Raw genomic sequence first — 27911 nt, 5'->3', positions numbered from 1 at the left:
CTCAACAATCCTAGTCTATAGAGATTCCATCCTAAATGCTACTTTTTTTTAGGCAATCTGGATTAACTCAAGGTTACAGTTAGTGAGCATTTGAGGTCAAATTTGAACTCATGTCTTCCTGACTCTAAGGCTGGTGCTCTAACCCACTGCTCTACTTAGCTATCCCAAGTACTACATTTATTAACAAAAACCTATCAAGTAAGATACTGTGGCAGACACTGGAAACTATCTCTTTCCCACAGAGAAGTAGAATGCATGATCACCACCTTTAAGATTTAATTAGTGAGGCAGCATATGTACCTGGAAAAAATAACAACATAAGGTAACACTTATAATGACTGTCAATAGAATGATTAGATAGATAAGGCAGCTAGGTGGTGCAGTGGATACAGCACCTGCCCTGGAGCAGGAGGACCTGAGTTCAATTTTGAGCTCAGACACTTGACACTTACTAGCTGTGTGACTTTGGACAAGTCTCTTAACCCTGCTCGTCTCCCATCCAGGGCCATCTCCAGTCAACGTGATTCTTATCTGGTCACTGGACCCAGATGGTTCTTGAGAAGAAAGTGAGGCTAGTGACTTAGCATAGCATCCCCCTGCACTCAAATCCAATTCACATGGATGCCATGGTCTTCTTCCAGAAGAATGGACAAATCTTATCATCACAGATGGAAAATAAATGCTGTGAAATTCAGGATGGAATCTTTATGGTCTAGGATTGTTGAGAAGGTTTCATAGAAAGATAGGATTTATGTGCCACCACCTATTCCAATCCTGGTCTCTTGGCACTCACTTTCATGATACAGCAGTAATGCAGATTGGACCATTTAACATTTCCCATTCAATAAACTCCAATGGCTTCCTAATATCAAATGTGACCCTGGGTAAATCAGTTAATCCCAATTGTCTCAAGAAAAAAAAATAGGTAGCACTTAGGATGGAATCTCTGTGAACTAGGATTATTGAGAAGGTTTCAAAGAAAGATAGGGTTTTTGTGCTTGTGTATACAAGGAGAGCTATACATTTCTCCCAAGTAGAGCATAAACTCTTTGAGGAGAGGGATCTTTGTTTTTCTCTTCATATTGCCAGTGTTTGACCCATAATAGCCACTTAATAAATGCTGGTTGAATTGAATCATATAATCAAACCCTTCCATGTTATATCTGAAAAAAAGTAATTTCAAGAAAGACAACATAACAACACCTAAGTCTCAACTAATAAGTGACAGAGCCAGGACTAATACCCAAATCTCTAAATTACTATTATACAAGTGCCCTACACTTTTCCTTAATGGTAGGACTAAATAACTGAATGTCAAGACCTTGTTGAAAAATTGCACATGCTACCTACTCGTCATCTCTTGGCATTCTACTTGTTTATCCAGTACACTTGTGCTGAGCCCAGTAAATGCCAGACAGCTCTGGATCTGTGAGGTCAATCAACAGAAGAGCACATGTGATTAGTTGTAGCATGTCCTTCTTAACCCCCAGTCAGTGAAGCTCTGGCACACACAAAAATGTGTATGACAAATTGGTATCTGTAAAACATGATTTCATCTGGTATAACATACTTTTTTCTCTGAAAATTTCAAAGTTGTCAGAGAGCCTACTATCTTTTTTAGTTTAACCAGTCAGACTTTATTAGGCATCTATTATGTGTCTGGGAGCCAGGGGCAGGGAGTGTGAGAGTGAGGATGGGATAGAGAGACATAGAGAGAGACAACTAAGTGGTTTAGAGGATAGTGTGCCAGACCTGGAGTCAAGAAGACTCCTCTTCCTGAGTTCAAATCTGACCTCAGATACTTATTAGCTATGTGACCCTGAGCAAGTCACTTAACCCTGTTTGCTTCAGTTTCCTCATCTGCAAAATGAGCTGGAGAAGGAAATGCAAAACATTCCAGTATCTTTGCCAAGAAAAACCCAAATAGGGTCATTAAAAATTTGATATGATTAAAAAATGACCAAACAAAATTATGTGTTAGGCACTATGTTAAATGCTGGGAAGACATAAAAAGTATTGTCAAATTGTGTGTGTGTGTGTGTGTGTGTGTGTGTGTGTTTCTAAATCTATTGAAAACTCAAATAACTTATTTGGAATCCCAATGGAAATATGAGGACACTAGGATTCTAGAAACTGTCATCTTGTGCATAGAAGGCAGTGAGGATAAACTGGAATAAAATTCTACCCTACTACACTAAGTAGATTCATTCATTCATTCATTCAACATACATTTATTGAATATTTGACATCACAGAGACTGTGGGAAAAAGATATGATACCTGATCACCAGTATCTGATCTGAGAAAAACTCAATTATAAGTCTTCCCAGTTGGTGGAAGATTGGGACATTGTGCATTGTTGGTGGAGTTGTGAACTAATCCAATCATTCTGTAGAGCAATATGGAATTGTGCCCAAAGAGCAATAAAACTGATCATTTCTTTTGACCCAGCAGTATCACTATTTAGGCCTATATTCAAAAGAAATCACAAAAAAATGAAAAAGCCCATGTTCAAAAATAATTATAGTAGTTCATTTTGTAGAGACAAGGAATTAGAAATTGAGGGAATGTCCATCAATTGTAGAATGGCTTGAGCAAGTTATGGTATATGAATGTTATGGACTACTGTTGTGTTGAACTTTAGAAAAGTGTGGAAAGAATTACACAAACTGATGCTGAATAAAGGGAACAATACCAAGATGTGAGCTGCTCATCTCTGATGGAGGCAGTTCAGAAAGACTAACCTGGGAGACTTGTTATGGACATCCACATCCAAAGGCGGGGGGGCGGGGAACAAAAACTGAAAAAAACCACAGAATCTGAATAGAGACTATATTCTCTTTTTTAAAAAAACTTCTTTTATGCATTTCCTTCCTATTTCATGGTTTTCTTTTTCATTAGTCCTAATTCCTCATACACAAAATAACTTATATGTAAACATGTTAAACACAAATACATAGACGACTTTTATCAGACTGTTCACTACTGAGGGAAGAGGAGGGTGGTTGAAAAATATGAAACTTATAAATAATTAAGTGGATGAATGCTGAAAAACTTTTATACCATGTAACTGGAAAAATAAAATATCAATTAAAAAATAAGTCTGCCTGAATCATCAAAACAATTTGGTCCTAGTCAAGAAATAGAGTGGTGGATCAATGAAATAGAAGAGACACAAGAAGAGACACAAGTAGTAAATGACTATAGTAATCTACTGCTTGATAAACCCAAGACTACAGCTTCTGGGATAAGAAGTCATTATTTGTCAAAAACTGCCGGGAAAACTGGAAAATATTATGGCAGAAACTAAGCATAGACCAATATCTCATACCCTATACCAAGATAAGATCATAATCTGTACCTAATTTAGATATAAAGAGTGATACCATAAGCTCTGTGGAGGAGAAACTTATGACCAAGAGATAGAGATAGACATAGACATAGACATAGACATAGACATAGACATAGACATAGAGACAGACATAGAGACAGAGAACAATAGATAGTGAACATTATGAAATGCAAATGGACAATTTTGATTTCATTAAATGAAAATATACACAAACATGTACAAACAAATGTACACAAATATGTACAAACAAAACCATTGCAGGCAACATTAGAAAGAAGGCAGAAAGCTGGGAAACAATTTTTACAGCCAGTGTTTCTGGTACAGAAACTTGTTTTTATCAAATATAGAGAAAACTGAGTCAGATTTATAAGAATAAAGTCATTTCCCAGTTGATAAATGGTCAAAGGATATGAATAGGTTTTTTTTAGGTTTTTTTGCAAGGCAAATGGGGTTAAGTGGCTTGCCCAAGGCCACACAGCTAAGTAATTATTAAGTGTCTGAGACCGGATTTGTAACCCAGGTACTCCTGACTCCAAGGCCAGTGCTTTATCCACTACGCCACCTAGCCGCCCCTATGAATAGTTTTGAAACAAAAATCAAAGCTATCTATAGTCATATAAAAATGCTCTAAATCATTACTGATCAGAGAAATACAAATTAAAACAATTCTGAAATATTCCCTCATACCTATCAGATTGACTAATGTGACAGACAAGAAAAATGATTAAGTGTGGGAGGGGATGTGGGAAAACTAGGACACTAATATACTATTGGCAATGTTGTGAATTGATCCAATCATTTTGGAGAGCAATTTAGAAGTATACCCAAAGGATTATTAAATTGTATATACCCTCAGTAATACCATTACAAGGACTGTTTCTCAAAGTGAATATACAAAAGGAAAAGAACCCCCCCAAAAAAATTTTTTGTAGTGGCAAAGAATTGGAAATTGAGGGGATGCCCACCAATTGGGGAATAGCTGGACATGTTGCAGTACATGAATATAATGAAATACTATTTTTCTATAAAGAATGATGAGCAGGTAGAGTTAAAAAAAAACCTGAAAGAGACTTACATGAACTGCTGCTGAGTGAAGTGAGCAGACCAGGAGAAAACTGTACACCGTAGCAGCAGCAACAGTATATGATAATTAACTGGTAGCCTTAACTCTTTTAAGCAATACAATGACCCAAGACAATTTCCAAAGACTTGTGATGGAAAAATGCCATCTACATCCAGAGAAAGAACTAAAATTTGCTTTTTTTGTTTTTTCTTTCTCATGGTTTTTCCTTCTGATCCCTCTTTCAAAACATGACTAATATGGAAATATATCTAACATGATTGTTTATGTATAACCAATATAAGATTGCTTGCTGTCTTAGGGAAGGGATCAGGGAGGATGGGAGAGAGGAAAATATGGAATTCTAAATCCCACAGTAAAGAATGTTGAAAACTATCCTTACATATAATTGTAAAAAATTTAAAAACTAGTGTAAAAACACAAGTCTGTGCCTGCTAATGCATCATCCTCCATTTCTTTGATTGGAATACTACACAAACAATTCCATTTACTCCCTCCATCCCTCAACTTCATGAACTTCTCCTTAGGAGGAAAAGAGAAAGAACTCAATAGCGCCAGCTAATAAAATAAGTCTCTCACTTCAAACCTCAAGAATAAACTTGGGGAATAAGTCTCTATTTTTATAGCTGTATCAGTCTAATGAATATCAGTAGAGTTACTGGGGGATTCTTTACTTCCACAAACTCAGAACTGATGAGGCAATAGTGAGGAAGAAAACTTCACTTCTGCAAAACTAAAAGACATTATTTGAAGTTGAAATCTGAGGTGTTTGAGAACAGTAAGAATAACATTTGTGTTATTCCAGGAATCTTATGCTATTGGAGCTACAGAAAGCATACTCTGGAACCCCATTATTTAAACCATGGAAATCAAATATAGCCTAAATAAGGCTTGCGGGGTTCAACCTTACTCTGAATAATTTAGTAGCTGTGTTGTACCAAAATAAATAGAAATAAGAAAGTGAACTTACATTTGTCACCAGTTGAATCTAAAAAGGTCAGTTTTTATTCTAATACTTTCAAATGAAAAGCAGTGCATGTCTTAGTTCTTTTGTTGTTTTTTAATGAGTGGCACCTCTTCCCACTAATCTATCCTGCATAAAATGAGCAACTCATTCACATTTAATGCATGAAATTCACATGAATTCATGAACTTAATGTTAAGTTCTCTTTCAAAATACTACAGGAAAGAGGGTGTCATGTGATATAGGCTCATGATTATAGATGGCACCTCATCTTGTGTGAACAAAGGTCTGAGGCTCACACACTTCCATAAGTATTGACAGAATGTCAACACTTCAAAAAATAGGTACTTGATTTCACCTGTATGGTGAAATATGGTCTCTGACCTCACCTCCCAGATCTGTTCATCTGCTGAGATCAGATGATAATTCTCCTATATTTTAGTATATGAATGTCCATGATCAAAAATGTTGTCACCTAGTAGCCAATATTTTGATCATGAGCTTTTCTAAACTTAGTAAGACTGAATTTGTTGCTAATTTTTAAGATATAGAGATTGAAGACAGAAGATTTAAGGCCATTGAAAAGGCAAAGGAATTCACAGCTTTCTGGGAATTTAAAACTGCTTAGGATGTTATTATGGTAAAATATTACAAATATACACACTAAAACTCCTAGAAAAGCAGTAACCACCTTAAGAATAGACTAGGTGAAGTTTGAATGAAAGAGTGTGTGTTTGTGTGTGTGTGTGCGTGAGAGAGAGAGACAGAGACAGAGACAGAGACAGAGAGAGAGAGAGAGAGAGAGACAGAGAAAGAGACAGAGAGAGACAGAGACAGAGAAGGGCAGATAGCTATGAAGCTTGTCTTAGTTTGGCCATGTGTCCTGGGAAGGTCCATGGTGCTCCTCATGGCCTAAGAAAACATTAGAAAAACCCAGTGAAGAAGAGGAAGAAGAAGAAGAAAAAGAAGAAAAAGCACAGAAGCAGCACCACTTCCTGTTAAATATGCTTCTGTAGTAGCTTGGGCATGGAGTGGAGCTTGGAGATTGCTCTTATACCTTGGGTCAGGTATATTCCAATGGCAAGCTACTGGTCCTTCCTGTCCCAAGGTGCTTGACTCCCAAGTTCAACATGTAATTTCCTGTCATGCCAGCATCTGCAGCTAAGGTTAGGTGAAGAGGAAAATGGGGGAGAAGACACAAAACCACAGGGTCAAGGGGAGACAGGATACAATCAACAATCAAGGTTAGTTTACATATCAGGGACTAACAGCCTTCCACAATTCACAAAATTTTAACAGCATTAAAGTTGCATTCATAATTCTCTACATACATTATTTCCCTTCATCAAACTCAGATGACTGACTGCAACTAGCAGTTTTGGTTCCTGGGGTAAGGGACAACAAAAAGCACCTCTTTAAAGATAATTTTAGTTGAGTTGGAGAGATTTCTAAGACTATCTCATGGCACAAAGCCTGAGACAGGAAGGGGCAGAGACTATAGGAAATTGTCCAGTGGAAGTGAGGCAAAATATTGTGAGGACACTGTTGGAAAGGAAAGCAGCCAGTGAGAGCCTTAGTATAGAGATTACCTGGGCTATAGGAGGAGGTGTTAGGGGTGAGAAAGAAGCTTCAATCTGGTTATTTCTGATGTTATCTAATAATTCTTGTCAACTACTTACTAAGTATAATTATTTTTACCTCCTGAATAAGAATAAGTATTGCCTGCAAACTCTAAATTTCAGGGACCTGAAATTCCAAAGACCTGGTTGCCCCACTCTAAGTATGATTCTGCATGACAGATTATCCCAAAGCAATCAGCTAAAACCTTTCCAATTTAGCAGAGCATGCCATGGCCTTTGAGAACCCAAGATCATGTTAATATTAAGGTCCACAAGACTTTAGAGGAGAAACTTCACACACTTAGGTTGTTGTCATTGCTGTTTAGTTGTGTTTGACTCTTCTTTTGGGGTTTTCTTGGCAAAGATACAGGAGTGATTTGCCATTTCCTTCTCCAGTTCAATTTATATATATAAGGAAACCGAGGCAAACATGATTAAGAGACCTGAAGAGGGCCATATCTGGGGTCTGATTTGGACTCAGGAAGGTGATGTTCTGACTCCAGGCCTGACCCTCTATCCACTGTACCATCTAGCTGCCCATACTTAAATACAGTCTCTATATATCTCCATTATTGTGGCAAGGCAGATAGTACTTGCCTCACTGTTTCTTTATCACAACTTTTCTCTAAAGTTGTCCTTGCTCATCTTAACCATATTTCATTTGGATAATGTTACACATGCATGGAAAGAGGGAAAATGCATTGTATAGTATCCCTAGGAATTCAGCCCTCGCAAAGAATGGTCCAGTCAAAAGAAATAATCCTTATCCATTTATCTGGGGGTTTTTTGCAAGGCAATGGGGTTAAGTGGCTTGCCCAAGGCCACACAGCTAGGTAGTTATTAAGTGTCTGAGGCCAGATTTAAACTCAGGTACTCCTGACTCCAGGGCCGGTGCTCTATCCACTGCACCACCTAGTTGTCCCTATTCATCCTTTTTTTAAAAACTGCAAGGAAAAACTATAGTGTTAGACAAGTTCTTAGAAAATTATATGTCTGACTGAGAATGTTTCAATAAAGATCATGTTAAGAATATTATTAAATTTCAGCTCACACTGTGTGAGGGATATGACACATGCCCAGTACCTGGCACATCCCTTTTGGGTATTGAATGTGGCATTCTTCTAATGAATGACTCACTGTGGAGCAAGCCACTTAACCTCCCTTGGTCTCAATTTCCTTAGCAGTGAAGCAGGATAAAATTACCTCTACAAAGAGAGTACATAGTAGTAAAGTACAGCAGTTTAGCAAGAGACACACCTCCTTGTAGGTGTTAAAGCTCCAAGAAAGCTGGATCATCTGCTCAATCCTCTAGTACTTGGGCAATAGACTTTTATTTTTTTCTTCCACTGTATTAAGAGAAAAATGTTTTTCTAGTTTCTATAGTATTGATATGGTCTTTTGCCTTGGAAAATGATACAGACTGCATGTATTTTCAGTAACTGATTCATTCAGAGAATATTTCTGAAAACACAGAATTTTAGATTGCTCACTTCATTCCAATTTGATCTATTTTACCTTGAAAGATGGGAGGAGGGGTTCCTAGGTGGTATAGTGGATAGAGCACCGGCCCTGGAGTCAGGCTAACCTGAGGTCAAATTCGGCCTCAGACACTTAATAATTACCTAGCTCTTTGACCTTGGGCAAGCCACTTAAGCCCATTGCCTTGCAAAAAAAGAAAGATTAGAGGCTCAGACTCTCCATTACAATTTTATTTTAACTAAATAGTAACATAATATTAGACATAGTGAAGAACACAGCTATCATCAAAATCAGCATCACCATAGCTGCTTGAACTCTTAGTTTATGTAACTACAAGATGTTCTCAGAAAGGATTACAATGCCTAGTTGTATTCTGTTTTTAAAAAAAATTATTTTGAACCACAGCTCTAAGTATTTTGGTTTCATCAATTTTATTTGGAGACTAGAACATTTCCTTCCCCAAGGAAACTTAAAACCACAACATTGGTAAGGCATGAAACAATAGAAATACTGTTCTATTTTAGATAGAACTTTTCCACATGAAGTTCTATTAAGGTCTTCAACCTTCTTACATTCAGGTCATGGTATCATTAAATAGAACTGACAATGGGATCACGTAGAAGAGGATTGTGTGAGAATATATAGCAATACAGTATTTCCAAAAAACACTTAAGAGAAAGGTGTTGGAAAATGGAAGGCATCTTTGCAGTTCTCAGGCTGTCTTTATTGAGTGGCTATCATAAGCATTTTGAAAGAAGACCCCTGAAAGCATATGATAAGGAATAAATCTATGTATTTAGAGATGATTCCATTTTGCTTTATGTCAGAGCATAAGACACTGAGCATAATCCCTTCATTCTCAAGGTAGTCTGGGTTTCTAGGGATAAAATCCCCATTAGACCACCAATAAGACTCCAATGAAGTGTACTGAAATATGAAAAATTCAGTGAGTTATTAACTTTAACCTACTCTGGACTACTTTATATTTTAGGGTGCAAAGACATTGTACAAAATTTGATACAGAAATGTACTAACAAAAGTATGTAGGTATCCATATGACAACCTGCTCTTCCAAGGTGTGAGGAAAATTTTATGCACATTAATTATCCAATTCCACATTAGAAAAGATTCTGGAATTGCCTTTTAAGGTCATCCCAAGATAAACAACACTAAAGTAATTTGTCAGTAAAAAAAGCTTGGGGAGATTTGCATCAAGGTGGGATGAAGTGTCTATACCCTAGTGAAAGAGTATGACATACCTTTGGCCAGCATCCCAATTGAGACTTCCAGTAATGAACAGGGCCAAACCTAAATGGTTAGAATGTCTTGTATAAGCACCTTAATATATTCAAGTTTTTGTCTCCTCAGACTGAGGTACTTAGTGTTTCTTTGATCTGTCTAATAATTGTTTTCAGTGCTATGGAGTTACCACAATATAGCTCTTGTCCTGCTGTCATTGACTATTCCAACCCTTCAGTTCAGATCTACTTTCTCAAAATGCTACCCACTGCTACATTATTCCTCAGATATATACATGAACAGACTTGTAAACACACACACACAGACACACACAGACACACACAGACACACACAGACACACACACACACACACACACACACACACACATACACACACACACCAGTTGGGGTTGGGGAATAAGAATGTGAGATGCTTAAGTTCCTTAGAATAATGATCCTTCATACGTTTTAATCCAGTTAAACAAATCAATAAACATTTTAAAACTGTCTACTATGAACAGGACTCTTTGATGGGTGTTGAAGATGCAAATTAGTTTTGGCTCTCAAGAAATGTGCATTCTACTGGAATGGGGGAGGGGAAGGATACAATATGTACTAAACCAGGAAACATTAAGCATATACAGAAAATAAAACAAAAAAAAATTTCAGAGGGGAAAGCACCAGCAAAAGGGGAAATCAGGAAAGAGCTAACTGTGTTTTAAAGGAAGATAGGGATTCTCCAAGGTAAAGATGAGGAGGAAGCACATTAGGAGTGATATTCAAGTCCTGAGATGAGCTCAAAAAGGGTTTGGATTAAACATAAATTTTCTGCTAAAGATCTTTTTAAAACAGTTTTTGCCTTCACTTAAATTTGCCATGAGAGGCAAATAAGTCTTTGTAGATGGGTGTAATACAGCTTTTGGGAGACAGTTAATAATAAAGATAATGCAATAGATAGAGCACTGCTCCTAAAGGCAGGAGACTCATCTTCCTGAGTTCAAACTTGGTCTTACTCTTACAAACTTCATGACACTAGGCAAGTCACCTAACTCTGTTTACCTCAGTTTCCTCATCTGTAAAATGGCCTAGACAAGTATAAGGTAAATTGCTCTAGTATCTGCCTAGAAAATCCCAAATAGGGTCCAAAGTTGACTGAACAAGAACAAAAACAACATGTAATATGACTTAATCACTCTTTTCCCTCTGATACCTCAGTGACCCATCTCTCTTCTTTACACTCAACTAAAAACTAATATGATATAGGTCATCCTCTCTTTCTATGAAGTTCAAAAATATTTTAAATTTAGAAAATTCTTTTAGAAATCAAATATTTTTCTTAAAATGATTATTGATATATGTTTTTATATCATTTTTATTTCCAAATATATCCTTTCTTCTGTCCTTCACAGAGAGCCAATTCTATACTGAAGAAAAAGAAAAGAAGTCTGGCAAAATGAATAAATGAGTCAGTTGATTCTCTAAGTATTTGCAGCATCTCATACCTATAACTTTTCATCTTGGCAAAGAAAGAAGGGTAGTGCAGTGGTTTCCTCTCTTAAGGGGTTTAGAATGTTGACATTGAAGGCAGGAAGATGAATATTTGACTCCTGCCTCTAACCCTTAATAATTGTCTTATTGTGGGCAAGTCATTTCATTTTGCCTCTATTTCCTCGTCTGTAAAATCATAATAATAATAATAATAATAATAGCAAATTTTTTTGAACATTGTAGTAAGTGAGAATGACCTATATCATGGAAAGATTTTAGTTGATTGGAAAGAGTCATATCACTAAAGTGTCATTACAAAAAGAGTAACAAGTCACCAACCTCCCAGGATTATTGTGAGGATCAAATGTTATATCATTTGCAAAGAGCTTTGCAAAGTTTAAACAGTTTTATAAATATAGTTCTAATGTATTTATTATTATTAGGTCACCAAAACATCAGTATTCTTTGCAATTTTTCTTTGAGATTCAAGGCTTTATGGTTATCTGAAATGAAATAAACTTTTGAAATTCTTTCACAAACTCAGCTTTTGAGAAGAAAAGCCTTACTGGAGAGGTGACTTACCTATGAAGGAAGGAAGATAAATTCCAACTCTGTCAAGTCTTGTGATCTCCTTGGATCTGAAAAATCACTGTATCTGACTACTATATATATATATATTTTTGTACAAATGATGTTTTTTATATGTTACTAAAATTTTCTTGTTTAAGAGTAAACATAATACCACCTCCCCCAAAAAAATGTAGACCCTCATGAGCAATAAAGTAAAGGAAAGAGAAAAAAATAAAAACTAAAAAAATAATTTTTAAAAAAAATGTGCTTCAGTCTGTGTTCCAACACCACCAGCTCTGTCATGGGTGAATCACATTCTTTATGATAAGTCCATCACAAAAGCTACTTCCATATTTTTCCACTGTTGCCATTGTTGATTGCACCTCCCTCCATTCACACCTCCCCAGTACCATATACTATATTTTCTCTCTCCTTTCACTCTGTTCTTCTTCTTAAATGTGCTGTAGGGTAGCTGAGTGGCACAGCAAACAGATCACTGGCCCTGGGGTCAAAAGGCCCCAGATACTACCCCTAAGGTCCACCAGCCATTTGGCCCTATGGTCCCAGATAGACTTTCCAATCCCAACCCCTTGCAAGAAGTAAAAAAGAAAATGTGTTATATCTGACCACTCTCCTCCATGGTCCACCCTCTCCTCCATCACTCACATCCTCCCCTTCCCCCTGTCCCCTTCTCTCCTTTTTACTCTAGATGTCTATACCCCATTGAGTATATATGCTGTTTCCTCTCCTAATCACCTCTGATGAGAGGGAAGGTTCCCTCATTCCCCCTTGCCTTCCCCCTTCCATATCATTGCAATAGCTCATTGCAATAATTAAAAAATCTTATTATTTGAAATATCTTAGCCTATTCCACCTCTCCTTTCTCTTACTCCCATTACATTTCCCTTTTAGCCATTGACTCCATTTTTACAATATATTATATCTTTAAATTGTACCTGACTTTTTTTTTGAGGAAACCGTATTTGGAACAGGAATTCTTCTGATACCAGAAAGAAGTGGAACCACCAGTCTTGCTCTTTTTGAGTAGCTGAAAGAGTCTCATAGTTCTGAAGAAGCCATCTAGGCCAGCTCATTTTTGGACAATTCCTTCTCCAACAGTTTGAAGAAGTTACCAGAATTAAAGATCATTTCTCTGGACTTTTGAGATGCACAGAAGAACAACTATCTCCTGCATATCTACTCCAACAATCCCTTAAAGCTTCTCTACATTGAAATCTAGTAAGAAAATGCACTTCAGTGACTTCTCCTGAGAACTGACCCTCTTCCCCCCCCCCCCAATCATCCAGGCAATTCTTTTCCATTATAGAAACTTATCATCCTGTAATTCGAAGAGTACTGGTGATAGGTACCCATAGATATCATTGGAAGAGGATGATGATGGGTACCCAGAGATATCATACCACGACTACCAAGGGCCAGGAACTCTGAGACCCAGAAGAAGACCAATAGTATTCAGCTATAAACCTCAAAGATCCAAACAGTTCCAATTCCAGGATGTGGAAACCAGTGCAAGAATCCAAGGGATTAAAGGCAAGACCCTTCTTGGTTAGTCAACCCACCCAGAAGCAATGAGTTAAGGGACATAATAGGACCCTAGCACAAAATCTCAATTCAGAAATTAAATCTGGAGAAATAGATATATTAAAGATGAAAACAACAACTAGTATTAAACCTAGAGATTTCCCAGAAGAAGGAAGCAACTCTTCAATAAAGGAAGGAATGGATTTTCCACAAGGACTTTGGGAATTCCTAGAAGAAATGAAGTGAGATATAAAAAATGAAATAAAAGAATTGGAGGAAAGAATTGGAAGTACAATAAATAATTTAAAAGAGAAAGCGGTAGACATTAGTGAAGAAATGGAGTCATCGAAAAGAATAGATCAATAGAATTCGATGACTCCAGGAGATAGCAAGAAATGGTAGAACAAAGTGAAAAACTGAAAAGCTCAAAGAAGAAAATGTGAAATATCTGGTATCAAAAACAACTGACTTGGAGAATTGGTCATGAAGAGATAATATAATAATAATTGGGCTCCCTGAAAATATTGATATAGTAAAAAGTTTGGATACTGTATTTCAAGAAATCATCAGTGAGAACTGCCCACATTTGTTAGGACCAGAAGGTAGAATAGATATAGAAAGAATTCATAGGCCACCTCCTCTACTAAATCCCTATATAAAACCCCCTAGGAATGTCATAGTAAAATTTCAGGATCCCCATGTCAAAGAGAAAATATTACAGGAATCCAAAAGCAAACAGTTCAAATATCAAGGAGTTACAGTCAGGATCACACAAGATTTTGCAGTTTCAACTATAAATGAGAGGAACTCTTGGAATAAAATATTTAGAAAGGCAAAAGACATTGGCTTACAGCCAAGAATAAAATACCTTGAAAAACTGGATATAATGATATATGGGAAATAATGGACATTTAATACAAGAGAAGATTTGGAAGATTTTTTTTAATAGAAAGACCATACCTGAGTAGGAAATTTGGAATAGAACCAGAAAAGGTCAGTGAAATTTAGAAAGGTAAATTTATCGGAACAATTAGAAGGAGCTGTGTGATATAGTGGTAGCATTTTAACTGGGAAGCAGGAAGAAAGTTTCAATTGACACTTTTGAAAATAAAATTCTGGTGTATATTTTAAATTCATGGGTAATTATGGCAACATTTCTTGTTTCTGAAGGGGAATATTAAAAATCAAAAAACTAGAATCTGAGGTATTTTAGATAGCCTGAAACATCTGGAAAATGGATGAATTAAATGATGTGTGAATATAATGGAATATTATTTCACCACAAAAAAGGATGTGAGATGATTTCATAGAATCCTGGGTAGTATGAACTGATGCATAGTAAAATAGGCAAAATCAGCAGAATTTAAAGAAATTACCAACAACAAAGCAGAAACAATTTTAAAACTAAAGAATACAACTAAACAACAACTAAGGCTGCAGAAGACCTGACTTCTTGAGGAAATTATCTTTATTCAGACAAAAGAGAGGGACACAAGATGGAAAAAGTAGCCAATGATTTTTAGACATGTTTGGTCTATAGATTAATTTTGATTGTTTTAGAACTCCACCCCACCCAGACCCTTTTTGTTTTTCATTTGGAAACAGAAAGGGTCAAGAGAAACTTGTTTCAAAAATAAAGTAATAATAATAATAATAATAATAATAATAATAATTCTGTACAAGGCTATTGTAACATTTTAAATTCAAATAAAAATTCAACTAGCAACTTGAAGAAGAGTGGGTTTTGAATTAGAGGTACAGAATTATAGTTATAGTTATAGATAGCAGTAGTGTGTAACTGAATTCATATTTTCATTTACAGTCCTTTTATATGGGGAATGTTTTACATATGAAAAGTCTTCGGTATTTAAACTTAGTAAAAAAGAAAACTCTGTCTTGCAAAAAAAGCTCAACTTTCAAAAGAAGGATTAAAAATAAGACAGAAGCAACTTATAGGTAGTGGGTGATTTTCATGAGACACAAAAAGATGCTTATTTTAAACAATTTTTTTAAAATGCATGTCATCTTCAAATAGCACCTATTTGAAAATCAAACTAGAAACATCAAGATAGTTGAATGCATTTACTGGTCAAGTTTTAAAATTAGATAATAAGAACACAAGATAAAACTTTCTACTTATTCAAACTTAGAGATCATCTTATTCTTTGAGAGGCAGTATGGTTGATATAGTGAAAAGAATGCTAAATATGACATCATAGATGTTGGGTTCCAATACTGAATTCCATTTAACAATTCTGTGATCTTGGACAAATCACTACCTCCCTAGGTCTCAGTTTCTCTTCTGTAAGATGAGGGGGTTGAATTACATCTCCTTAAAAAATAGAGGAACAATAAAGGATACAAAAATTCTTAGCAAGATACTGAAAAATAAAGGAAAAAATAAATATATATGATGTATGATGTATTTACTGAGTATAGGCAATTTAAATTTTTCTCCCTTTGTTCAGAGCCACAATAATAATGAGACAACAATAGCATGGAAGCAATATTCTCCATTCTTTCATTTTTCAGGGATTTTCAAGATTCAGGAGAGTGAAGTTACAACTGCAGAGAGTTCTTATATATTTATCAACTTTTCAGTGTTATCTGGACCTTTCAGTTACTTACCATACCTTTATTGTTTTTCACTATGTTTATAATTGAAAGACAATTTCTGGACTGGGGTTAGAAAACAGCTCTAATCATAGACTTGGCTTGTACCATTTGTGTGACTCTGGGCAAGTTACTAAATTTTTCTTGGGTTTTAATTTCCTCAATTGTAGAGTGAGAATATATCTTCCACTACAGTCTCAGAGGGTTTTAGACCAGTAGCAAGATCCAGAATCTAAGTAGGTTATCAGAAGTCATTTATATGAAGATCAAATGAAATGCTACACACACACACACACACACACACACCATGGGGGGGTGGGGAGAGAGAGAGAGAGAGAGAGAGAGAGAGAGAGAGAGAGAGAGAGAGAGAGAGAGAGAGAGTTATCTGGAACTATAAAATATTACATTTCTTCTCTATCATTGACCTTTTTTTGGCAAGGTAATGAGGTTAAGTGATTTGCCCAAGGTCACACAGCTAGGTTATCATTAAGTGTCCAAGGCTGCATTTGAACCCAGGTCCTCCTGAATCCAGGGCTAATGCTCTATCCACTGCACCACCTAGCTGTCCTTCTATCATTAACTTTTGTTAGGTCTTTGCTTCAATCTACACTGTTGTGATGAGAATCCCTAAAGTTATTTGGTTTGATAAAAGCCTGTTATTCATTGTTAAAATACTGGCCTTACAATATGGCAATGCTTTAGAAGATCACAGAAGAGTTCTCTGTGTGAAAATAGGGCTCCTATTCTGATTTTCACAATATTTCATATCAACAGTAAATTTAAGAATTAAAAGAATTTCTAAGGCTAGGAAGAAATTCATACAGAGAATGAAACATTGTTTCTTGAGTTTGAAGACCCCATTCCAATGCCACCTGTGATGTTTACTACCCCTTGTGACCTTGGGCAAGTCTTGAATTGTTTTGGGAAACAGTTTCCCCGTCTGAACAATGAGGAGTTTTGATTCACTAGTTTCTAAGGTCCTTTTGACCTATCTAGATCTAGATTTCTAAATCCATTTTGTGTCATGGACACCTTGGCAGTCTGATGAAGACTACTCAGAATGATGCTTTTAAATGCTTAAACTAAAATACATAGAATTTCAGGGTAAACCAATCATGCAGAAATACAGTTATCAAAGTGAGGAGGAAAAAGTCCTCTTGCTTGCAGAACTATGATCTGACACTTCTGCTTTGAAGTATTTCACTCCAAGGTAAAAGGGAAGTGGGAAAATGAATATCCAAAAAGTGATTTATTTGACTGACTTCATCATCATAAGATTCAAATCACAAACTTAACTGATAAAATAGAAACAGTAACAATAATAAAATACTGTTCAATTTTTAATTCCTTAAGGAGTTCAGTATAAGGGTAGAGTCGAACTTCATTATAGCTTGAATGGATAGCCCTATTGAATATTAACTAGTAAAGCTGAAAGGTAGATTAAAAAGAAAGCTAGAAATGTGTTAACTAACTATAGGGCATGCTGTCCTGGACAAGACTCTGAGGAACAGAAGTACTGGGGTAGAATTTCAGGTGGTAGGGAAGACAAGAGAGCAACAAAGAATATCAGCTAGCTACATTGATAAAGTGTGGTAGCAAAGTGGCAAACTTCCAAGACCCTATGGTAGCAGACACAGAGCAGAATGTCAGCAACAATGGAGTTTCTGGACTATGACAAAGAGATGGGACAGGTAAGATCCAAAAATAGACCAAAGTAAGCTTCTAGGAGATGGTGCTAGGAGGACTCAGGAAGTAGAAGTCTTCCAGCCACAAATGACACTTAGGAAAGACGTCATCCTTTCCCACAAGTGTATTAGTCTGTAGGAGAGAATATTCACTAGGATAAAGGACTGAAAATTCTGTTATTTGACTTTTTCTTGTTTCAGGCAGAAATTCAAAATCTATTCTGATGCAGTTATTTGGCACCTTAAATATATACCAACAAGTAGTCACGTTTCTTGAGCAGCAGCACAAAAATACATATGGTTTTTTATTATCTGCAATAAATAACACTTAATAACACTGGAAAGTGGGATATTGAGGAGACAAGGGATTGGAAAGGAAACCATCAGATAGTCTCCTAAGAGGCCCCATGATAAGACCAATATCTACAAGTATTTCTTCTTTTCTTCAACATTAGTTGTTCTCCACTCTCAACATGTTTTTCCCCTAAGAGGAAACAAAACTGTCCCTAGGACTTGAGAGGGGGGTTGGGGGGAGAGATAGAGAAGGAGTGGTCAAATAGAAGAACTAAGAGATAGAGACAGGTCATCTAGAGCAAAACCATTTTACATCTGAGAAAAATGAGGCTAAACAAGGTAAAGTCACTGACACAAGATCATACATACAGTATGATTCAAAAGCCATGTCCTTTAGTTCTTCAAATTGTATTAAGATTGAATCCAAATAAAGCCACAGAATTCCTAGAGAATCTCTTCTCCAAGTCAGATGGGTCTAGTGTGGCAAGGTCATCAACAGTCTAACCTGAGTTCCTAATAGAGAATTGAATACTACATCTTCAAGCACAGAAAACTCCAACAGTTCAACATCTGAAATGAAACTGAGAGGTTTTCTAGTCCAATATCTTTACATGATGGATCCATAAAAGTTTAAGGGTCTTTAGTACTAGAATTAGAACTAGAAACCAGATATCTGGTCTCCAGCACACCAACCCCACTCCCTAATCCAATACTCTTTTCTTTTAAATGAATTCTTTGTTAAAACTTTTTTTTGTTGTTGTTGTTTGCTTTTTTCTATCTTTACCACCTTTCAGTACTTGCCCCTTCTTCCAGTCTACACCTTCAGAATTTTTCCTTGTAATAAAAGAAGATTGTTTAAGTAAAACAAACCAAGAACCTAACTAGGCTTATTAGCAAATATACTATTCCTTATACTTAATTAAATGGGAGAGAATTTTGTTCCTTGTTTGCTCCTCTGCAATTAATATTGGTTATCTAAATACTGATGTGTCTTAGTATTGTGTTCCTTGACATGTGACCATTATTCAAACTGTTTTCATCACTTTCTTACTTTTACATCACTATATATCTTATAAAGGTTCTTACATGAGGTTCTAACAGTTGACATTTCTTTTTTCTTTTTTCTTTTTTTTTCTTTTTTTCTTTTTTTTAAGGCAATGGGGTTAAGTGACTTGCTCAAGATCACACAGCTAGGCTATTATTGGGGGTCTGAGGCCAGATGTGAACTCAGGTACTCCTGACTCCAGGGGTGGTGCTCTATCTACTGTGACACCTAACTGCCCCCAGTTGTCATTTCTTATGGTACTATGTTTCTGTTACATTCTTGTATCACAATTTGTTCATTCATTCCCACAATTGATAGATACTCACTTTTTTCCCAGTGATCTTTCCATTACAGCACATTTTAAAAAACCCTTAAATTATAATAACATGATATGCTGCAACCTAAACTGAGAAGGAAATAGTGCTAACATTGTCAATAAATAATTATATTAGAGGAGAAAATAAGAAAGTAAAATGTGGGGATGTAGGGGGGAGAATAGAAATATTGAGGGATTGAGGGAGCAGTACAGAAATATTCAGATGATATTTCTGTCACTAAATTACTCAAGCAAATACTGGTTTAGGATATAAGAAACAAACTGTTTTCAGGGAAATAATTTGCTCTATTATTCTATTTATTCAAAAATTTTCCTTTCCTTGGTTTTTATAATGCTATCCAGTCACAACAAGCATAATTTGTAAAAACCCTATTTAAACTTATAAAGACTGTTTTCAAAGGGTAGAGATAATCATTTTACAGATCCATATTAGGTAAATTTAGGTAAACACAGGGATTCTGATTTGCCTATGAACTTTTTCAGATACTAGCTCTCATTTTTACTATGAAGTTATAATTCCAATAAAAATAAACTTACTTTGAGTTGCTTTAATACATTAAATATCTGATTTCATGAGAGCAGACCTTTCCTTTCACCCTGAAGCAAATCACAAAACTTTAGTAAATGATTTTACCCAGCTGCTATTGTCCAGTCATCACCCTACACCAGCCTGTAATGTGCCTCTCTAAATTTGGCTAGTTGGTGTTCAGCTGACAGACTTACTGTCCAATACAAGTCTTTTATTTGAATACCTTTCCAGCTTCAGAGGACCTGCCACACCTTACATCCTGTAGACATAGTTCTGGAGATCCCAGTGTTACATCTGCACTATGATAAAGTATGAAAGTCCAACTTCAGGAGAAAGAGGAATAAAGACCAGCTGGGATTTATGTAAGCTGATCTACTAAAAATTCTGAGCATGTTCTGTGTCTTATGACAAGTCAGTCAGACACAATCCCTTGTGAAGTTATACTGCCAGTATTACCCTGTGATACAGTTTAGCAGGCTGGCAGTTAAAAGCCATTTGACAGATTCCCTGGAAAATACACCACAAACCAGAGTCTGTTGTCTACTGGTCACAAACAAATGCTTTGCAAGAGCAAGTTCATGGGAAACAATTGGTTCTGAAGCCTTTGGGACTAATGTTAAGAAATAGAAAAGAACAGACTGGAATAATTTGTTCCAACCATGGATTTGTGGGCATATGGTGAATAAAGCACCTGGCACAGTGACCAGATATGCCCACTCTTTGGCTCTCTATAAGTCTGGGTTTTTTTAAGTGACCTTTAAGTTCTCATGCATTAGATGCTTTGCATTTAGTAAACACTGTGACGTTCAAAGGATAGAACACTACTTTAATTCCACCTTCCTCAGAAAGATCCCATGAAAAATGGAACAAAATAAACAAGCTGCTTGAAAATTGAAGGAGGTAGGTGCTTTATAAGTTAAAAATGTAATTGTATGGTCTTTTTTCAATGTTTTTTTTCAAATTCTGTATCATAACATTTGAAACAAATAATAAAATACTGATTTTTTTTATTTTTTAAGAGAGGCAGCATGGTATTGCAAAAGACACAGTCATAGAGTCAGGAAGATTCAAGTACCACATTTCAAGCCAGATCATTTATCAATTTATCAATTCCTGGAGACTTTCCATTGGAAAGCATTTGCCAACCATTATTAGTGATGGAAGTTACTTCACTGGGAGTTCTCAACATCCACAAATTGGCAGGTCTAATTTTTTTTTTCTTTCAAATATAAACAAAGTGGATTCTGGAAATTAATGAATTGTTTTCATAGGTCACAATCACATGGATTATTCAATAAGACAAGTTAGATATAGTATATGCTTGTGATTATGTATTACCTTTAAGTCTTCACAACCCTGTGAAAAAGATTGTGTTTAGTATTGCTAAAGGAGTTAGGTACAGCTAACTTTTAATGAGGTCTTACTGACACAGAGTAAATCTCTCACATCTAATCAGTTGCCAAGTCTTGTTGATTCTTGATCTCACTCATATCTACAGTTTTCTTTCTGTGCATAATTTAGAATCCTATTATTCCTTATCTGGGTTACTGTAGCAATTTCCAATTTCCCTCCATACCTTCAGTCTCTCCCTTCTTAGGTGTATCCTCCACAATGAACTGGGTCCACTACACTTTTATAATTACATAATCTCAACCAGATCCTCACTGTGAAAAGGCAATCATTTTAATCCTCTCTATTCGATTAACTATCTCACTCACCACAGTGGCTTATTCATATCTCTCCATTTTTCCTCAAGTCACCTCAACTTCCCCTTCCTTAACCCTCATGTTTCACTGAAAAAAATTGAAATCCACAGAAAACTCTCTGTTCTTCATCTCAAATCATTCAGTTTTCCCTTGCCTTCTTTACACCTATTTCAAATGAAGAGGTGACCTTTCTCCTTGCCAATGCAAACCCCTCTAAATACATGTCATCCCATTCCATTATTTATCCTCCAGTGGATTGCCCCTTCTATCATCTATACTCTCTTACTAATATTTAATTGTTTGCTCTCTATTAGCTCCTTCTCTATTTGCTACATTTACACTCTTATTGCTTCCATTTTCAAAAAAACCCTAGTTTGAGCCATTCATCCCTGTTAGTTATCATCCTATATTTCTCCTCCCTTTTGCAGCTAAACTCCTGGGGAAGGTCATCTACAATAGATGCCTCCACTTCCTTTCTTTTCTCTCTTTCAAACTCTTTGCAGTCTGTATTCCAACCTTCAACTGAAGCTCTTCTTTCGTTTCTATTAATCTCTTAATTACCAAAACTAATGGCCTTTTTCTCATTTCTTATTCTTTTTTGGCCTCCCTGTAATCTTTGACACCATTAATCAGAACCTTCTTTAAACTCTCTTCTCTCTAGATTTTCATGATACTGCTCTCTCCTATATCTCCTAACTATCTGACTGTTCCTGTCTTCTTTACTCCTCTGTATCTTCACTGGAGTCTTGCTCAAACTCTTGAGTAGGACTTCTTCTATTCTCTCTCTATATATACTATCCCAAAGTTTCAATTTTCATCTCTATGCAGATGACTCAAATCTACTGTCTATCCCCAATCTCTCTTCTAACCTACAGTCACACATCTCTTTTTCTTAGAAATTTCAGCCTGGACATTCTATCAATATCTTAAACTCAACATGTCTAAAACCTTTCACCTCAAACCCTCTCCTATCCTAATTTCCTTGCTACTTTTCAGGTTACAACCATCCTCCCCATTAACCATGCTTGCAACCTAGGTATCAACCATAACTCCTTATTGTCCCTTACTTCCATATGCAATTAGTGGTCAAGTTCTGTTGTTTTCATACTGTTAAATGCATCTCCTCTTCTCTTCACTGACATTGTTACTACAGTGGTACAGTTTCTCAACACCTTATTCCTTTATCTTTTCAATAGTTTGCTGGTTGGTCTTCCTGCAACTGATAAGGTGTCAACCTTATCTCATCTTCCTAAAATATCATTTTGACCATATCATCACCACCCCCATTCAATGGACTCCAGTGGCTATTATTATATGCAATTTCAAAATTGATTTTCAAATCTCTCTCTCTCTCTCTCACACACACACACACACACACACACACACACACACACACACACACACACACACACAAACAGACACACACACAGACACCATTTTCAGGTTTCTCCTAGTGGAGAAAACTCCCACAAATCTTCCACATTTGGCATTATTAACTATTAATTTTTTTCACTGTCATTATCCTGGAGACTTTTTGTTATTCGTTCCTATCTTGGTTTCTGTGGCACTATTCTCTCTCAATTGTCCTTTTAACTGATTACTCATCAATCTTCTTTTCAAGGTTATCTTTCATTCCTTCATTTAGCACCAATGACCTTGACTTATCTTTCATTCCTTCATTTAGCACCAATGACCCTGGACTTGAAGGCAGAAAGACTTGAGTTCAAATGTCACCATAGACATTTACTAACTGGGTGACTTTAGGCAAGTCATTTCACCTGTATTTGCCTCAGATTTCTCATCAGTGTGGAGGAAAAATAAAAGTACCTATATCTCAGGGTTGTTGTGAAGATCAAATTAGATAATGATAAAACTCTTAGCATACAGTGTCTGCCACATAATAAACACCATATAAATGTTAGCTCATGTGTGATTATTTTTAGCTATTATCTCTCCCTTGGCAATGGCACGTTTATCCCTTTCTTTAATTATTTGTCACTTCCATTCAGATGACTCTCACAGCTCATAAAGAGCTCATTGCACTCCAGTTGCACATCTTTCACTGTCAGTAGCATATCTCCATCTGGATTTCTTATATGCCACAAATTCTACCTCCCCCAAATGTGTCAAAAAACTCCCCCAAGTGTAAATATCACTTGATGATACATCCAGTCTCAGGCTCAGCATCATCTTTTCTTTCACTGCCCACATCCTATCACATACTAAGTCCTAAATTTTACATGTGCTACATTCACCCCCACCAGTATCCAACCTAAGTCATTGTACTACCAAACTTCAGTTTTTCTGAGTGCTTCATCTTTTCCCTGATCAAACCTAAATCTTCTTCCCATGGCATAGTATGTCATTCTCAAGACATACTAATAATCTTCAAATTTTCCCCAATGCCTATTAGATAAAATACAAATTCTCTAGCCTGACTTAGAAGACCCTCCAAAAATTTAGAGCCAACCTTCTCTTCTAATATTCCTTCTGTCTATTTACATTCACATTTTCTCTGATTCAGGTACTGCTGTACCTCTACTTCTATTGAATTAACTAAATTATCGATAGGATATTTCCTTCTGGTCTAGTAGCTCTTCTAGATGCCACTTTAGTGGGTAGGGGGAAAATCTCTCTCCCAAAGAAGTGAAAAGATAGTTCTTCCCCTACTGCTAGCACTTTTGACTGTTCCAAAACTTTCAATTCTAAAACTTTCAAATTGCTGAACTTAGTATCCAAGGCTTAACTATTTACAGAACTCAGGGTTTCAGCACCTCTCTTTATTTGTTGTTGTCGGATGACATTAGCAGTTACACAGGAAATGAATACATTGTTGGGTTTGAATTAGGAAGATTCCTTTTCCTGAGTTCAAATCTGACCTCAGACACTACTAGCTAAATTACCCTAGGCAAGTCAGTTAACCCAGTTAACTTCCGTTTCCTCATCTAAAACTGATCTGGAGAAGGAAATAACTAGCACTCCAGTATCTTTGTTAAGAAAACCCCCAAATGAGGTCATAGATAGTTGGACACAACTTAAACATCCCAATAATAAAAAATGATTTATCTCTATTCTGATTCAGACAGGTAGTCATATTTCAAAAAGAATAACAGGATGTTAAAACCTTGTTAATATTATTAAAATTTTTCTTCCATGATTACATCCTGTGACTACGTCAACTGACCTAGGGAGAGAGATGGGAAGAGTAAAAGCCAAATTTCAATCTGTTTCTCTCCCTTCTCTTCATTTTATCTCTCACTCTCCTCCCTCTTTCATTGCTCTCCTCTCTCCCTCATTTTTCTCTTCTCTTCATTCTCTCTCTCTCTCTCTCTCTCTCTCTCTCTCTCTCTCTCTCTCTCTCTCTCTCTCTCTTTGTTTCCCTCTATCCTCTCCTCTCTCATCCTCTCTCCTCTCTTTCTATCTAGCCTTCTCCTTCTTTCTTCTCTTTTAGTCTCTTAGTCTCTTTTACTTTCCTTCACCCCTGTCTTTCTCTCACTCTCTATTTCTCTTTTCTATCATCTAAAAGAACACCTCCATTTAAAAATGTTTGTATAAGTGAATAAATTTCAGATAAAGAAACTGAATCTCAGAGAGTTTGCACCATGGACATAGTCACACAGTTGTAACAAGTCACACAGAGCTGTAACAAGAATCTAGAGCTTTTCATGTCCAGATTTCTTTATACTACATCTCCTACAACAGCAACAACTTGCCTTTATATAGAGTTTTCCAAAACATTTTTATATATATTATCTCATTTGGTATCTTCCACTCAACAAACAGTTTTAATAAGGACTTATTATTAATGCTTCTTATATCTCTTCTCCTGCTGTTTTTTTTTTTTTGCTTGTTCACACTGACATCAGACTAAGGGTTATAGAAGAGAAATTTTTATCAGGAAAGACTAAAACATAATGAGGAATGTTAGTGAATATAAATAATTTCCCTATTACCTGTTACCCATTACCAATGTAACTGCAATTATAATTTCAAACCAACTAATTGTGATTTTGGGTGAGTCACTTAACTTGCCTGGGCTTGCTTTTCTCATCTGAAAATGAAGAATTTAGACTAGATAATCTCTAAACTCATTTCCAGTTCTAACAGTCTACAATTCTATAATTCAAAGATTCTCAGTGAGGTAAAATGCTCAGGCAGTCTTGTCTGAATCACTACCTACATCCATTAACTATAATCCAATTTTGTCACTGTGACAACATAGCTCAGATATATTTCAAAAAAGTATTTCCTTTTGGGTGAAAGGATGGGAGGGAAAATTTTGGTAGCCATTATTTCATTTGGGTAGAGAATCTTTGCTACCTGCAGAATGCAACTTTTCTGTAATTTTAGTCTTATAAAATTGCCTAAAGTTGATCAGTTAAATGACTCAACTAGTATTATTAGGTTGTCAGTGAACCAGTTCTTAATTCTAAGTCTGATAATATATTTAATGTCATGTGCCCCCCCATTTGATTATTTAAAAAATTAACAAAACTGAGTGATCTTAATAAATTAATGAATTATTTACTTTAAAACTTTTTAAAGAATTTCATGAAATGAGTAGGACTAGATACAAAATAGACTGAACAAATTCCCTTTTCCTACATAAAACGAAAAAATGGGGGGTTTACTCCCAGGCCATTGGGTAAATATTTGATTGCTTCCTGGAGTAGTTCAACCTTGTACTTAGAATCCAGCTACAAAATGACAATAAATTTAGATCTGGGACAAATCAGAACCAGGAAAATTATTAATTGTGAATATAGAAGTACAGCATATTATCCAAGTCTGCCCTAGATTTGGAGAAGGGAGTGGGAGGAAGTGGGACAATTCAAATATGTTTTGGAAAGAGCCAACTGTAATGCTAGTTAGACTCATCCTATACAATGCTATATGTAGGTCCAGGACTTTCCTTGATGCCAGCTACTCACAGTATTTTGATTAGAGCAGTTAAGAAATATACTTTTCCCCCAATACCTTCCCTGGTGTTCAAATGACCTGGTACCTAAAATTATCATTGTTATGATAAACATTTTCACATAAGGTATTGTTTCTAAAACTTGTTATAATAGAAAATTGTGATTAAGTATTAATTCAATTAATGATACTCAAATTATCATATTATCCTTCTGAGATGTTAGACTGAAGGAATAGGGCAAAAAAGATCAAAGAATCATAGAATTTAAAAATATCAAGGAATATAAAATATCAATCAATGCTATCATTTTGTTTTATAGATATGAAAGATCAATTCTAGAGAAATTAAATGACTTGCCCAAGGTCACAAGATACTAAGCAGATGTATCTTGAAAAATCCAAAGGGAGAAGTACTTGAGCTGTGAACAGAGAAAAGGGAAAGAAAAGATCTAAATCAGTGTTGTCAAATTCAAATAAAAACAGGAACCATAAATCATAAATAAGAATCCCTGAAGGTCATTTTTTAAAAATATTTTTAAATAACCATTAATTTTAAACATTTTTTAAAGTTAAGTTTCAAATTCTCTCCCTCCTTCCCACTCCTCCCCATCTACTGAGAAGATAATCAATACATCAATAATGTACATGTGAAATCATCCAAAACACAATTCCTTATTATCCATATCACAAAAAATCAATAAAAATAAAGTGAGAAAATTATACTTCAATTTATACTAAGAGTTCATCTGTTCTCTCTCTAAAGATGGATAGTATTTTTTTTTATCATCAGTCCTTTCAAATTGTCTTGGACCATTTTGCTGATTTAGTGGTTGTTTTTCACATTTTATCATCATTACAATATTACTGTTACTCTGTGCATTTATCTCTTGGTTCTAGTCACTTCATTTTGTATTGGTTCATATAAGTCTTCACATGTTTTTCTAATATCATCTCCTTGTTATTAGTATAGCACAATCATAGTACTTCAGAAACAATCATAGGTTACAACCTGTTCAGCCATTCTCTAACTGATGAATATCACCACAATTTCCATGACCACAGAAAAAAAACCTGCTATGCATATTTTTGTATATGGTTCTTTTTCCTTTGATCTCTCTCTCTAGGATACAGACCAAAAGGTATATACATGGTTCTCTATAGTCCCAAACTTGTTCCCCAGAATGGTAGGATCAGTTTGCAACTCCACCAACAATGTGCTAATGTCCAAATTTTCCCACATTCGCTCCAACATTTATCAATTTCCCTTCATGGAATCTTAGACAATTTGATAGATGTGAGGTGGCACAGTGTTTTAATTTTCATCTCTCGAATGAATATTTAAAGTATTTTATGAATATAAATTGAATATGAATTCTTTTTCTGAAAATTTCCTTTTCAAATATTTTGACCATTTATAATTTGGGGAATTGATGCTTGTTTTTATAAATTTTA

The 27911-nt window shown here is 35.7% G+C and overlaps 1 protein-coding gene and 1 long non-coding RNA gene across 3 annotated transcripts in view; one reads left to right on the top strand and one right to left on the bottom strand.

Moving 5' to 3' along the window:
* The window catches only part of SHLD1 (shieldin complex subunit 1), a 259466-nt gene that overhangs the window by 50450 nt on the left and 181105 nt on the right, over positions 1 to 27911 (top strand). The window lies entirely within an intron of this gene.
* Positions 1 to 27911, bottom strand: part of LOC141504472 (uncharacterized) — an 88330-nt gene that overhangs the window by 25130 nt on the left and 35289 nt on the right. The window contains exon 3 of one of the 2 annotated variants that reach the window (XR_012473382.1): positions 13305 to 26878. The exons of the other annotated variant lie outside the window; for it this stretch is intronic. This is a non-coding gene — a long non-coding RNA (uncharacterized LOC141504472). Of the gene's footprint in view, positions 1 to 13304; positions 26879 to 27911 lie in introns of those variants that run through there. 2 annotated transcript variants of the gene reach the window in all.

This window comes from Macrotis lagotis, chromosome 1 (genome assembly GCF_037893015.1).
Source record: "Macrotis lagotis isolate mMagLag1 chromosome 1, bilby.v1.9.chrom.fasta, whole genome shotgun sequence".
Classification (NCBI taxonomy): Eukaryota; Metazoa; Chordata; class Mammalia; order Peramelemorphia; family Peramelidae; genus Macrotis; species Macrotis lagotis.
Note: the sequence above shows the minus strand (reverse complement) of the source record. Positions and strands in the feature narration are given on the sequence as shown.